The sequence below is a fragment of the Anomaloglossus baeobatrachus genome, chromosome 1, assembly GCF_048569485.1.
Source record: "Anomaloglossus baeobatrachus isolate aAnoBae1 chromosome 1, aAnoBae1.hap1, whole genome shotgun sequence".
NCBI classification, from domain to species: Eukaryota; Metazoa; Chordata; class Amphibia; order Anura; family Aromobatidae; genus Anomaloglossus; species Anomaloglossus baeobatrachus.
The window spans coordinates 704,902,608-704,916,844 of NC_134353.1; the positions used below are offsets into that span (position 1 = coordinate 704,902,608).

The window sequence follows — 14,237 nt, forward strand, 5'->3', positions numbered from 1 at the left end:
CTTTTTTTCTGCAAGCAAAACCTGCTCTCTCGGCAGTAAAGAAGCTGCTTAAAAAAGAAAGCTTTGCTACGTTTTTGGTGCAGATTATGTGTCATGTTTCTACAGTACATCTTTAATAAAGTTAGTTTCATTCACCAAAAACGTAAGGCTGTGGGGTTTTTTTGTTTTTTTTTTTAACTCTCATTGCTTTCTATGGTGAATAAAAGGTGAAAAATATTGAGACAATTCACATGCCGCAGTTTCAAAAAAGCAGTATTCCAATTCAGTCAAAAAAAAAAAAAAAAAAAAGTGTCTGCATGTGATGGCTGAAATTTCAACTTTTGTTGGTAATGTGAAAGTCAGCTTTTAAATTTGCATAAAAAACAAAAAAAGCATAAAAAAAAACTACTGAAAAAATGCAACGAGTGAACATAGCCCAACTCATTTTAGCAAAACACAGGAGACGACAGATCCTTTTAAAATTCTATGGCAGGGCAGATCAAAGTATTGTAGTGCGCATGTGAGGGACCGGCGAGTGTGTATGACGTAGCCGCATCATGCAAACAGGCTTCAGAAGGTGGATGAAGATGGCCGAAAGAGGCAGCGCCGGAGGACGAAGACGCCCATCGGAGCCACATCCACTGCAGCGACCGATTTAGGTGAGTATTATAAAGTGTTTTTTTATGTTGTACAGTGTGGCCTGGGCTCTTATATACAGCATGTTAAAATGCTGTATATAAGAGCCCGGTGGTGGCCGCAGCTTATAGGCCGAAAAACCGGTGACAGGTAAATTTTTGTAGCAGAGTCTCCTTTTAGACATTAGATTTTTGAATAAATTAGGAATGAGTATATTCTAGGTAGTGTACTCATTTTGTACTGACGGCATTTATGCTTGCTGTACCATTTCAATCACAACTAGTGATAAGTGAGCGTGCTCTACATGATCAAGCATCAAGGTTCTGGGGCGCAACACGAGTACCGAATATAATGAAAATCCATGGGAAAATGGAGCATTGTTAAACAATTATACGCGATTGAGTAGGATCGCTTTTCACTAATCACATCAGAAATGACCAGTTTGCTGCATACATCGGGGTAGTAATTATAGCTGCATGTTAGTAATCAAAAAAAGTGCATATATTTATAAATATACTTATAATCTGCAGACTAATGCGGGCGTCACACGGTACGATATATCGGGCGAGATGTCGGAGGGGTCACATCGTAAGTGACACACATCCGGCATCATTTCATATATTGTAGCGTGTGACAGCTACGAGCTAGTTGACACGTGGCTCATTTTCAAAAAAGTCGTTTCATCTTCTATGCACTGCTTGTTCATCGTTCCCGAGACAGCACACATCGCTCTGTGTGACACCCCGGGAACGATGAACACAGCTTACCTGCGGCCGCCGGCAATGCTGAAGGAAGGAGGTGGGCGGGATGTTTACGTCCCGCTCATCTCCGCTTCTATTGGCCGGCCGCTGTGTGACGTCGCTGTGACGCCGAACGTCCCTCCCCCTTCAGGAAGAGGATGTTCGCCGCCCACAGCGAGGTCGTCCGGGAGGCAAGTACGTGTGACGGGGGTTACCGACTTTAATATTAGACATATGGCCCATTAATTTATATTTTTCTGACTGAGAATATTGTGCAGTCTGACAATTGTTGTATACATTTTACCTGACAGTTGCAGTGATGTAACCCGTTTTCTCGCTCACCACCTTTTTTGAACTAATAAAATTGTATTTTGGACCTATTGATCGCCTCCTGTCTCTTTCTTGGTTAATACATCGGGGTAACAGGCTTCAAAAATTATCCTGAGCCTCATTGGATGCGAGTGATGCGACCGCCTTTGATATACATAAGGAATGTGGAGAATGCGCAGCACAGGATGAATGGTAATCTACCGCAAGGCTGAGTCACACCATGAGCAACATTCTCATACAAAATCACCTAAAAGTCATACTACCAATGACATCACCATCACGGACAGTTAGTGACTGGGATCCTAAAATAAAGTACTGTATTTGATAGCTATAAAATCAGACCAATCGTGGAATTAATGACCGTAAATGGTTAACCGTCTCAATGACACTACTGCCCTTATCTATATATATAATTGCCTTATTCTGTCTGTCTGTCTGTCATGCTCCGAAATTGTGTCCTTACGGTGACACAAAGCTGATTGGCCGCTGGGCTCGCCATGGCCCCGCCCCCCCACACGGATTGGCCTCTCGCCCCGGCTCTCTGCAGGCCCCGCCCCCCTCACGCAATGCACGCTCGCTCTGGCCCAACTGACACGGAGCCGCGACTCCCAGGTGAGTACACACACACTCATCAGATCACACTCACTCTCACACACACCTCACACATCACATCCACACACTCACAACATCCTGGGATATCGCTTGCTTCTACACCGGCTCCGTCAGGATCCCAGCAGCGCCAGACATAACCTTGCGATGCTGGGATCTTGACGGAGGCCGTGAAAGCTGGTAACCATTATAAACATCGGGTAACTAAGGTCCCTTAGTTACCCGATGTGTATCATAGTTACCAGTGTACACCGGCTCACACTCACTCTCACACACACATCACACATACATCACATCGCATCCACACATCAAGGTCCTGCAGCGGCGGAAAATACAGACACATAACAGCACACACACATAACAGCACACACATACACACACACAAATCAGATCACACTCACTCTCACACACACATCACATCGCATCCACACACTCACAACATCCTGGGATATCGCTTGCTTCTCGGCCTCGATACGGTGCTGTTGTGAGCTTCCAGGACCTGCGGGAGGATCACATGGCCAGAAGCATGTGATACCTCCGGATGTTGTGAGTATAATCGCGTATGTGCGATATCGTCAGTGTCTGTGTGTGTGAGTGGATGCGATCGGGTGTGTGTGAGTGGATGCGATCGGGTGTGTGTGAGTGGATGCGATCGGGTGTGTGTGAGTGGATGCGATCGGGTGTGTGTGAGTGGATGCGATCGGGTGTGTGTGAGTGGATGCGATCGGGTGTGTGTGAGTGGATGCGATCGGGTGTGTGTGAGTGGATGCGATCGGGTGTGTGAGTGTCGGCAGAGGAGCACGGCGTGCTGGAGGAGGCTGGGAGCAGAGAGGCTGATCATGGGGAAGGCTGGGAGGAGAGAGGCTGATGCTGGGGGAGGCTGGGACGAGGGAGGCTGATGCTGGTGGAGGCTGATGCTGGGGGAGGCTGATGCTGGGGGAGGCTGATGCTGGGGGAGGCTGATGCTGGGGGAGGCTGATGCTGGGGGAGGCTGATGCTGGGGGAGGCTGATGCTGGGGGAGGCTGATGCTGGGGGAGGCTGGGAGGGGAAGGCTGATGCTGAGGGAGGCTGGGAGGAAGGAGGCTGGGAGGAGAGAGGCTGGGAGGAGAGAGGCTGGGAGGAGAGAGGCTGGGAGGAGAGAGGCTGGGAGGAGAGAGGCTGGGAGGAGAGAGGCTGGGAGGAGAGAGGCTGGGAGGAGAGAGGCTGGGAGGAGAGAGGCTGATCCTGGGGAAGGCTGGGAACGGGAGGCTGATGCTGAGGGAGGCTGGAAGGAGAGAGGCTGATGCTGGGGGAGGCTGGAAGGAGAGAGGCTGATGCTGGGGGAGGCTGATGCTTGGGGAGGCTGATGCTGGGGGAGACTGGGAGCGGAAGGCTGATGCTGAGGGAGGCTGGGAGGGGGAGGCTGGGAGGAAGGAGGCTGGGAGGAGAGAGGCTGATCCTGGGGAAGGCTGGGAAGGGGAGGCTGATTCTGGGGGAGGCTGGAAGGAGAGAGGCTGATGCTGGTGGAGGCTGATGCATGGGGAGGCTGATGCTGGGGGAGGCTGGAAGGAGAGAGGCTGAGGCTGGGAGGAGAGAGGCTGATGCTGGGGAAGGCTGATGCTGAGGGAGGCTGGGAGGGGAAAGCTGATGCTGGGGAAGGCTGAGAGGACGGAGGCTGGGAGGAGAGAGGCTGATCCTGGGGAAGGCTGGGAGAGGGAGGCTGATGCTGGAGGAGGCTGGAAGGAGAGAGGCTGATGCTGGCGGAGGCTGATGCTGGGGGAGGCTGGAAGGAGAGAGGCTGATGCTGGTGGAGGCTGATGCTTGGGGAGGCTGGGAGAGGGAGGCTGGGAGGAGGGAGGCTGGGAGAGGTAGGCTGAGAGAAGAGAGGCTGATGCACACACACACACACACACACACACACACTGCACAACACACCACACACACACACTGGGAACCACAAACAACTGCCCTACACAGACACCCACACACACAGACAACGCTGCACACACACAACACCCAACACACAAACACCGCGGCACACACAAATATACGCACATACCGCACAACACACACATTGCACAAAACATACCTCCCCCCAAAACACACCACACACACACAAACCGCGCAACACACACACACAACGCTACAGACACACAGCGCTCCACAAACAACGCAACACACGCAACACACATACAACACAGCTCTCACCCCCCGTCACACCCAGAACATGTACAGCGCCTACACAAACACTTGGTAACTACACACAACAACATCTCTCTCTATATATATATATATATATATATATATATATATATATATATATATATATATATATATATATATATATATATATATATATATATATATAAAAAATCATACATGAACTACACAATACGTAAATTCTAGAATACCCGATGTGTAGAATCGGGCCACCTTCTAGTTAAGACATAAATACCTGGAATCATGAGCCTCGTGCCCCCCAGCATGTGTCTATGTGGAAACCATATTACAGATTCCAAAATATTCCATAAGAATTTATACATCATTGATCAGTCCATCCTTCAGAGGGGGCAAAACAAAGACAACCCCCCCCCCCCCCTAAAAAAAAAATAAAACAGAGGGAAGCACTAACCAGCTATCACCCCAAGGCCCACCTTAGTATAAAAATGCAAGGCCCAAGCTGTTTAACCCTTCACTGGCCAATATATGATAAATCATGTAAGCACAGTCACACAACAGCCATTAACTGAAGTTTTCTACATCTTAAGGCTATGTGCGCACGTTGCGTAATTGCATGAGTCCTCTGCATAATCTATGGAGATTGTGCAGGAGACGTGCGCACGTGGCGTATTAGAGCGCAGCGCTTCGGCTGCTGCCCGAAGCGCGCGTTCTAAAGGCTGCTTTACACCAGACAATCTATCGTGCAATAGATCGTCGGGGTCACGGTTTTTGTGACGCACATCCGGCATCGCTGGCGATGCCGGCCTGTGTGACACCTCCTAGCGACGCAGTATCGCTCACAAATCGCCAGGTTAGGTTTCATAATATCGTTTAATGTAATTGTTCATCGTTCCCGTGGCAGCACACGCCGCTCCGTGTGACACCCCGGGAACGACAACCAGCGGCTCTCGCCGGCTATGTGAAAGGAAGGAGGTGGGCGGGATGTTTACGTCCCGCTCATCTCCGCCCCTCCGCTTCTATTGGCCGGCAGCCGTGTGACGTCGCTGTGACGCCAAACGTCCCTCCCACTCCAGGAAGTGGACGTTCGCCGCCCACAGCGAGGTCGGACGGGAGGTAAGTACGTGTGACGGGGGTTACCGAATTTGTGCGCCACGGGCAGCGATTTGCCCGTGACGCAAAAAGGATGGGGGCGGGTATGATCGATTGTGAAATTGCACAATCGGTCGTACCGTGTAAAGCAGCCTTAAGAAGTGACATGTCACTTCTTTTGTGCGCTCTGCATGCAGTCCCCGCTCTGTCTCTGGCAGGGGCTGGGAGGGGCTACATGCAGAGCGCATGAAATCGGCTTTTGTTTCTGCAGCGATTTGAAGCGCACGTGTGCTGTTCAAATTGCTGCAGGGACAGTACGCAACGTGCGCACATAGATTCCCTTTAAGAAAATGAATAAGGCTGTCAGCAGGTTGTTGACATCTAATCTGAGAGTAGCATAGTGTAGAAACAGAGATCCTGACTCCAGCAGTGCTTCACTTACTGGGCAGCTTACTGTAGTTTTGATAAAATAACTGTTTGATCAGCAGTAGATCATCAGAGGACTATTAGGCCTGCTGCCAAATAGTCCAGCATATTCATGAGCTCTGTATAACTGCTACATCTGCAGCAGAGAAAAAACTGATTTTATAAAAAAAATGCTGGAATCAGGATCTCTATCTCTACATTATGCTGCTTTCAGATGGGGGAGCAAAAACCTGCTGACAAATTCCCTTTAAATGTTAAAACCTTCAGCCTGTTTAGACCAGTTCACCAACATGGAATTTTGCAGGAATTTTGTTAACACAGACCAGAGATTTCCATGCCACAGTGCCGTCACATAGTGCTGATGGGGTTTTGTAGAGTTTAGCTCACAGTGCAGAAAGTGTTCATTATGAGTGAAAAGGAAAATATTAATTCCAGTTTGCATGATGTGATTTTATGGTGTTTTAAAAGAGAATCAGTCACCGGCTGCCTTCAGATATAGTGACAGGCACCATCATAGTGCTGTCACTGGCTCTTGATGAAGCGACGGCGAAACGTGCGTTAGATGTAGTTATATAATACCTAGCACCATTGGATGTCCACCTAACGTAGAGGATGATTCTGTCCTTGACCGATATCTGCATCTTTTTCACTGGGTGCACTCTACTTGCACTATACGGCCCTGTGAGCATGCTGCGGATTTACCGCGCATTTGCTGCAGAAAATGTGTCCAACATTTCTGCAGTCATTCTCGAGCAAACCCTATGGGTATTAAAAAAAAAAAAAAAAATGCTGTGCGCACACTGTGTTTTCTTTATACCTGCGGATTTACCCACAGAATTTCCTCTGCGGAATTAATGTGCACGTCACTTTTCCACAGGTACCTGCGGTTTTTGCCATAGATAACAGTAAAAATCCGCAGGGACCAACCTGCGGAAAAAATGCAGCAAATCCGCACCAAACCGCACAACGATTTCGTTGCGGTTTTACTGCGGTTTTTTACCGCAGGTGCGGGATTCTTTAAGAGGGTCCGGATTTTCCTTGAGAAAAAGTCAATTTCTAGTGCGCAGATGGCCTCACAGAGACTTTGCTGTATTATTAGTTAGCTCATCTGTCTCTATGTCGATCATCACACAATCTGCTCTGTTGTTCAGCATGTTGTAGGTAGACAGCCACGATTTGTAGACGGCCTTTCAATAGAAGAAGAAAAAAAAAAGAAAAAGAAAGGAATGTCCATAGTACTTATTCTAGAAAACAGTCCTATATTAGGGGCCAAATCTCAGGATTCAACAGGTGGAAGGATAATTTGGCCTTATTTGATGAGAGGGCAAGTTCACACATCCCTATAAGGACCACAATGCCTTGACCGAACAAAGACATTATATAATGACAATGGGATGCAATTGTTTAAGACTTTTAATGTTAGTTTTTTGTTGTTTTTTTTTTATTAACAGACCCTAAAACTGTCCCCGTCCCTCCCTAGTGAATGGCTCTCACAAGCGGAGCGGTCTTTACAGCTATACAGGCATGTGTGGAATGTCACACAGAGGACCCTTCATCCTGCCATACACTTCCAACCATAAACTAGATATAGACAATGGGCAGAGGTACGATTCCTACGTATATGCAGTATAACATTTAGGAATTCTGATATGTAAGGAACAGCACGCCGCTCACTACATGTCACCATGATAGGCAGTCTCAGGACAAGAACCAATCAAGAATTAACATCTGGAACTCCATTCTGAGTCTGAACTGGGTGCAAAAACCTAAAAAATCTACACTATATGGAGAGAAGGTATGCACACCAGTGACTATGTAAGGCCTCCGACACACACACGTGAAAATCACGCACGTGCCGCGAGACACGTATTTACCCTGCGTGTTGTGTGTAGGTAAGTACGTGTCTCTGGTACGTGCAGACCACGTGTGTTCTCCATGTGCTATCCGCGATAACACACGGAGAACCGGTAATTTGCATACTCACGTGGTCCGCGCTGCTGATCTTCGGCTCCAGCCCTGCCGTCTCCCCGCTGCAGTGAAGTGAATATTAAGGCTATGTGCGTACGTGTGCGTAATTACATGCAGTTACGCTGTGCTTTGTAGCGCAGCGTAACTGCATGCGTACTGCGTCCCCTGCATAATCTATGGAGATTATGCAGGAGCCGTGCGCACGTGGCGTTTTAGAGCGCAGCGCTTCGGCTGCTGCCCGAAGCGCGCGTTCTAAGAAGGGACATGTCACTTCTTCCGTGTGCTTTGCCTGCATCCCCCGCTCTGTCTATGGCAGGAGCTGCAGGCAGAGCGCATGGAAGCGGCTTTTTTTTTCACTACGGACATTTTCTGCAGCGATTTGAAGCGCACGTGTGCTCTTCAGATCGCTGCAGAAAATTCTGCAGTGACTGTACGCAACGTGCGCACATAGCCTAAATGAGCATAATGAGCGGCGGTCGGCAGCAAGTGACAGCAACGGCAGAGACAGGAGGGCAAGAGAAGGTGAGTAACGATTTATTTTTTTTTTACTCTGACATGTGTGTTTTCTCCGGCACGTGTCACACGGGACCACATCCACACTACATCCGTGTGGTACAGGTGCGGGCCGTGTGACACCCGTGCTGCTGGAGCAACTTGGACACGTCAGCGTTTTTAAACACATAGAGACACGCAAGTATGGAACGGACACACGTTCCGTTCCAAAATACTTACGTGTCTCCTAACCATAGGGATTACCTAGGTCCCCATGTCTCCGGTCTGTGTAAAAAAATGGCACACACGTACCGGCGGCACGTGAGTGTGTCGGAGGCCTAAGGGGAATATATGAAAAGCAGAAACTGCTGTGTGAATACTGACATGAAAAATCCAATAGCTATATGTAAGAGTGAAAATTTGAAAATGGAACCTGCATTACTGCCATGAACATATGAACAAAGAGAAATTTAGCTACTGAATTGATCAATGCAACAGAGCCCCAATTCAGTAGCTAAATTTCTCTTGATTCATATATTCATGGCAGTAATGCAGATTCCATTTTTCCCATTTCATTCTTACATGTAGCTATTGGATTTGTCAAGTCAGTATTCACACAACAGTTTCTGCTATTTCATATATTCCCCTTACATAGTCACTGGTGTGCATACCTTATCTCCATATAGTCAGGACAAGAACCGACTGTGCACAAGTATGGGAACCGGCGTCTCAGGAGACATAGTGCTGATTAAACCGGGGTGCAAAAGGAAATAGACTATTGAGCCTTGTGGGGCCAACTACTGAAAGGCTCAGGGTCCGAACAGAAGACCTCTAATTACATTTCCTGCCTGGTTTAGAGATGAAGGATCTTCTCATCAGAATGAATGAGACGCGTTCCCCACAAATGTTGTAATAAGGCTCTGGTCACACTTGTGTAACGGCTTCCATTATATCGGAGCCACGACAATTATTTCACATCTGATTCTTAATGCATCAAAACAAACCTTTTGAGTTTTTGACAAACTGATGAATTCACATCCAAAATGCATCAGTTAAGAGGTAAAAATTAAAGAAGAGGGGCCTCACTGCCTTATGGGGTCCTCCCGGTCTCCGATTGGTGTCTGTTTTATAGAATGGAGGAACTACTTCTACAGGACAAGCTCTTTCTTCGGATAGGTTTTTGCCATGAAATCATTTTGCCTGTTCCTAAAAATGGGCAAGAAAATGGAACTCCAAGTGGATGTGACCAGAGACTGAGCGCAGTTCATAGACTGCGGACGCTCCGGACGGCATTGGGGCAGCTGGAGACAAGGAGATACACAGTAGATAGCATTTTAAACTAATGGAGGAGAAGTGTGAAGTCTCAAGAAATCATAGTGGTCATAAGCCCATAAAGTGGCCAAGAGAAGGAGGACATACTGGGCCTATTATGTACAACTAACACTCCACAGGTCAGGATATCGTCAGGCACAAGAATTTATTGTTTTCATCCCCTGCATGGAACTGATAATGCAAAAGAGAACATCAGACACTCCGAGGACCAGAACCATTACTGAGGTTGGGGGAGAAGATGCTGAGCGCTCACTCACAGATCATCCAAGTAGACTGACCCAGGGCGAATAGCTATATATGGGGGTCATACATCTGTGTTTGTGTGGCTGAGATAGAGATTATATATATATTTTATACACACACACACACACACACACACACACACACACACACACACACACACACAACATACCATATACACATAATACAGCAGACACCACACACAGTAATGTACACACATCATACTGCAGACATTGCACAAAACATGTCCACTCATCATACACAATATACACAGTATACTGCACAGACACACATACCACACTTCTCATACGGTACTATACAGACAGTACACAGCATAGTGTCCAGTCATCACACTAAGTATACTGCACACACTATATGCACAGCGCACCTCACATACTATGACACATAAGAGAGTACACAGCAGTGTTCCACTCATTACACATACAGCAAGTACACACCACAGTACACAGATCCCCTCCTACACAATACACACCATACTGCACAGCACACACACTATACTACAGTACACACATCCCCTCCTACACAATACACACCATACTGCACAGCACACACACTATACTACAGTACATAGATCCCCTCCTACACATTACACACCATACTGCACAGCACACACCATACTACAGTACACACATCCCCTCCTACACATTACACACCATACTGCACACACACTATACTACAGTACACAGATCCCCTCCTACACATTACACACCATACTGCACACACACTATACTACAGTACACAGATCCCCTCCTACACAATACACACCATACTGCACAGCACACACACTATACATGCTACATACAGTATACTGCACACACACTATACTACAGTACACACATCCCCTCCTACACATTACACACCATACTGCACAGCACACACACTATACTACAGTACACACATCCCCTCCTACACATTACACACCATACTGCACAGCACACACCATACTACAGTACACACATCCCCTCCTACACATTACACACCATACTGCACAGCACACACCATACTACAGTACACACATCCCCTCCTACACATTACACACCATACTGCACAGCACACACCATACTACAGTACACACATCCCCTCCTACACATTACACACCATACTGCACAGCACACACCATACTACAGTACACACATCCCCTCCTACACATTACACACCATACTGCACAGCACACACCATACTACAGTACACACATCCCCTCCTACACATTACACACCATACTGCACAGCACACACCATACTACAGTACACACATCCCCTCCTACACATTACACACCATACTGCACAGCACACACCATACTACAGTACACACATCCCCTCCTACACATTACACACCATACTGCACAGCACACACCATACTACAGTACACACATCCCCTCCTACACATTACACACCATACTGCACAGCACACACCATACTACAGTACACACATCCCCTCCTACACATTACACACCATACTGCACAGCACACACCATACTACAGTACACACATCCCCTCCTACACATTACACACCATACTGCACAGCACACACCATACTACAGTACACACATCCCCTCCTACACATTACACACCATACTGCACAGCACACACCATACTACAGTACACACATCCCCTCCTACACATTACACACCATACTGCACAGCACACACCATACTACAGTACACACATCCCCTCCTACACATTACACACCATACTGCACAGCACACACCATACTACAGTACACAGATCCCCTCCTACACAGCACACACCATACTGCACAGCACACACCATACTACAGTACACACATCCCCTCCTACACATTACACACCATACTGCACAGCACACACACACTATACTACAGTACACACATCCCCTCCTACACATTACACACCATACTGCACAGCACACACACTATACTACAGTACACACATCCCCTCCTACACATTACACACCATACTGCACAGCACACACCATACTACAGTACACACATCCCCTCCTACACATTACACACCATACTGCACAGCACACACACACTATACTACAGTACACACATCCCCTCCTACACATTACACACCATACTGCACAGCACACACACACTATACTACAGTACACACATCCCCTCCTACACATTACACACCATACTGCACAGCACACACACTATACTACAGTACACACATCCCCTCCTACACATTACACACCATACTGCACAGCACACACACTATACTACAGTACACACATCCCCTCCTACACATTACACACCATACTGCACAGCACACACCATACTACAGTACACACATCCCCTCCTACACATTACACACCATACTGCACAGCACACACTATACTACAGTACACACTATACTGCACAGCACACACTGTACTACAGTACACACTATACTGCACAGCACACACTGTACTACAGTACACACTATACTGCACAGCACACACTATACTACAGTACACACTATACTGCACAGCACACACTGTACTACAGTACACACTATACTGCACAGCACACACTGTACTACAGTACACACTATACTGCACAGCACACACTGTACTACAGTACACACTATACTGCACAGCACACACTGTACTACAGTACACACTATACTGCACAGCACACACTATACTACAGTACACACTATACTGCACAGCACACACTATACTACAGTACACACATCCCCTCCTACACATTACACACCATACTGCACATCACACACCATACTACAGTACACACATCCCCTCCTACACATTACACACCATACTGCACAGCACACACTATACTACAGTACACACATCCCCTCCTACACATTACACACCATACTGCACAGCACACACTATACTACAGTACACACTATACTGCACAGCACACACTATACTGCACAGCACACACTATACTACAGCACACACTATACTGCACAGCACACACTATACTGCACAGCACACACTATACTGCACAGCACACACTATACTGCACAGCACACACTATACTGCACAGCACACACTATACTACAGCACACACTATACTGCACAGCACACACTATACTACAGCACACACTATACTGCACAGCACACACTATACTGCACAGCACACACTATACTGCACAGCACACACTATACTGCACAGCACACACCATACTGCACAGCACACACTATACTGCACAGCACACACCATACTGCAGTACACACTATACTGCAGTACACACCATACTGCACAGCACACACCATACTGCACAGCACACACTATACTGCAGTACACACCATACTGCACAGCACACACTATACTGCAGTACACACCATACTGCACAGCACACACTATACTGCAGTACACACAGGCCGGTAATAGCAGCAGCCGGCCCTTGCAGCTGTGATAACAGGCGCTCAGCCCCGCACTCATCAGCCGGAGCGCGCAGCTGCCGCCCATACCCCCGGTCTCCGCCGCCTCACCTGACCGGGGACACTCGCAGCTTCCGCCTGTGCACACCGGCCGCTGATATCACGGTGCCGCTCTACTTTGGAATCCGGGCCCCTCCCAACCGTAGACCTCCGCAATCCCACAATGCACTGCGGCGGCAGGCAACTCGATGGTAGCTTTCCATTCAGCATAATGGTGGAGACCAGACAGAGTGTTCCAGAGCGTCGCATGAGCTGGGCGGACGGAGGCTGTGGGAATGTGCTGGGCTGTGTGGGAACGTGTCCTGACTGAGGCTTGCTTCGTTATAATGTACGGCAACTTTCCATAAGGGGAATATCTGGAATCTTTAATGATACCGTTCTGATTGCCAGTGTGCCAGGTTATAGCAGTTTTGCATCCACATTTTTATTCAATGCCCTGTGCCTTGAAGGGAATCTGTCACCAGGTTTCTGCTCCCCCATCTGAGAGCAGCATAATGTAGATCCAGAGACCCTGATTCCAGCAGTGTGTCACTTAAGGCCGCTTTACACGCTGCGATCTCGCTAGGGTGCATACCCGCCCCCATCGTTTGTGCGTCATGGGCAAATCGTTGCCAGTGGCGCACAAAATCGCGCGGACCCGTCACACTACTTACCTGCCTAGCGACGTCGCTGTGACCGGCGAACCGCCTCCTTTCTAAGGCGGCAGTTCGTTTGGCGTCACAGCAACGTCACTAAGCGGCCACCCAATCAAAGCAGAGGGGCGGAGATGAGCGGAACGAACATGCCGCCCACCTCCTTCCTTCCTCATTGCCGGCGGCCGTAGGTAAGGTGAGGTTCCTC

The 14,237-nt window shown here is 48.1% G+C and overlaps 1 protein-coding gene across 1 annotated transcript in view; it reads right to left on the minus strand.

Annotated features, from left to right (window-relative positions):
- LOC142249445 (septin-2A) overlaps positions 1 to 13,555 on the minus strand; it is a 146,816-nt gene extending 133,261 nt beyond the window's left edge. Inside the window, exon 1 of the mRNA XM_075321109.1 lies at positions 13,449 to 13,555. The gene's annotated coding sequence lies outside the window, so the exon portion shown is untranslated. The remainder of the gene's footprint in view (positions 1 to 13,448) is intronic.
- Between the last annotated feature and the right edge of the window lie 682 nt (positions 13,556 to 14,237).